Here is a 2,500-nt window from a genome sequence, read left to right as displayed (position 1 = left end):
GCTTGCCGCTGCCGACAGAGGCCCGGGAGCGTGCTGTCGTGGCATTGCCGGCGGGAGACAACACGCGCCACCTACGGTGACCGGCAGCTCCAACGCCAGCGCCACAGAAGGGCAAAGGCCCCACGTGGGTGCCGAAGCGAACTCTCCCAGCACAGCGCACGTGCCAACACGTCTGCACAACTGCGATACAAACCACCAGCGAGAACCGCTGGGGCGACCGAGCAGCAGACGGCGTCGCGGCGCCGAGTGCCGGGCGGCGGCGCATCCTCAACGCACACAGTCCTCAGTCGGACCAGCACACTGCAGATGTCCACCGCGCTTCGCACCGGGCCCGCGAGGACCCACTTTGGCCGCCCGGCGCCGCGCGCAGGGTGCCCCGGCGCGCAGCTGCGCCGCCTGCCGCGTCCGTCGGCCGGCGCGCCTGCCACTGGGCGCCCCCACCAGCCGGCTGTAGCGCGTGCGCCCACGCACCGCGCGGCCAGCACGCCGGGCGGCCCCCCCTCACCGGCCGGGGACGGTCCCACCCAGCCACCGCCGCGTATCGCTTCACACACAGATTTGCCCTTACTGATTTACCTCCAGCAACAACAACCGCACCACAATGGGTTTACCAGTTGTTCATTTGCGTTGCGTCACGTCACCAGCAAACGTAGACGTCCATCCCAGTTTGCAAATGCAACGATTATTGCATACCTACAAAATGTGCACGACTAGAGAACACGTGGGAGGTGGCCCCCTACGTATGCGATGTCCATTACGAGACCGACTGTCAACCAGCATCTGTACCATGTCGCAGATGTGGAACGCGGTGCACCATGCTATCACACTGTGTGAGAAGAGACGACTACGTTTGAATACACGCGCCACTACATCAACAGACGGCTCATGCTGATCGCCATCCAGGGCGTCCGTTACTCCCACACGTCTCTATGGCGTACCACACTGCAATGTAGCTGTTATGGGGAGACGGCACGTGGCTGAGTGCACAACATTTGGACCGTATGGTTCGCTGTTGTTGGGCGCAGTCGTACGGTCACACATGTGCCACAGCGTATCATTCAGTACATACGGACCTATGTGCAGTACAATGTGAGGATTAAGCTTACGATATCAGCGGACAGTGGACACAGGCCGTACCACGACGTAGACTGAGCGCTTCGACATGCGAATGCCAGTGAACAGCTGCGAAGGGCATTGAACACGCAAGCACCTGAACGACCAGCGTGCGAAGGCAGGGTGGAGGGGGGGGGGGCGATGTACATCCTGCAGTTGTCCACATTACAGTGTACAGCGGGAGCATGTAAAAAGTAAGCAACACTTGCGAAGTGTTCAACATGAAACGACACACAAGAGGGTGGGCGGTGCGAGTAGCGAACTATATTCAGAGGGTTGTGGTTAGACAACACTAGATTAATGTAACGTGTCATATGCCAATTACAGAGCAGGTTAAGGCACAACGTGGGTTAGGTTAAGGCACAACGTGGGTTAGGTTAAGGCACAACGTGGGTTAGGTTAAGGCACAACGTGGGTTAGGTTAAGGCACAACGTGGGTTAGGTTAAGGCACAACGTGGGTTAGGTTAAGGCACAACGTGGGTTAGGTTAAGGCACAACGTGGGTTAGGTTAAGGCACAACGTGGGTTAGGTTAAGGCACAACGTGGGTTAGGTTAAGGCACAACGTGGGTTAGGTTAAGGCACAACGTGGGTTAGGTTAAGGCACAACGTGGGTTAGGTTAAGGCACAACGTGGGTTAGGTTAAGGCACAACGTGGGTTAGGTTAAGGCACAACGTGGGTTAGGTTAAGGCACAACGTGGGTTAGGTTAAGGCACAACGTGGGTTAGGTTAAGGCACAACGTGGGTTACGTTAAGGCACAACGTGGGTTACGTTAAGGCACAACGTGGGTTACGTTAAGGCACAACGTGGGTTACGTTAAGGCACAACGTGGGTTACGTTAAGGCACAACGTGGGTTACGTTAAGGCACAACGTGTGTTAGGTTAAGGCACAACGTGGGTTAGGTTAAGGCACAACGTGGGTTAGGTTAAGGCACAACGTGGGTTAGGTTAAGGCACAACGTGGGTTAGGTTAAGGCACAACGTGGGTTACGTTAAGGCACAACGTGGGTTACGTTAAGGCACAACGTGGGTTACGTTAAGGCACAACGTGGGTTACGTTAAGGCACAACGTGGGTTACGTTAAGGCACAACGTGTGTTAGGTTAAGGCACAACGTGGGTTAGGTTAAGGCACAACGTGGGTTAGGTTAAGGCACAACGTGGGTTACGTTAAGGCACAACGTGGGTTACGTTAAGGCACAACGTGGGTTACGTTAAGGCACAACGTGGGTTACGTTAAGGCACAACGTGGGTTACGTTAAGGCACAACGTGGGTTACGTTAAGGCACAACGTGGGTTACGTTAAGGCACAACGTGGGTTACGTTAAGGCACAACGTGTGTTAGGTTAAGGCACAACGTGGGTTAGGTTAAGGCACAACGTGGGTTA

The sequence above is a fragment of the Schistocerca cancellata genome, unplaced genomic scaffold (assembly GCF_023864275.1).
Source record: "Schistocerca cancellata isolate TAMUIC-IGC-003103 unplaced genomic scaffold, iqSchCanc2.1 HiC_scaffold_608, whole genome shotgun sequence".
Taxonomy (NCBI): Eukaryota; Metazoa; Arthropoda; class Insecta; order Orthoptera; family Acrididae; genus Schistocerca; species Schistocerca cancellata.
This window is presented reverse-complemented; position numbering follows the sequence as displayed.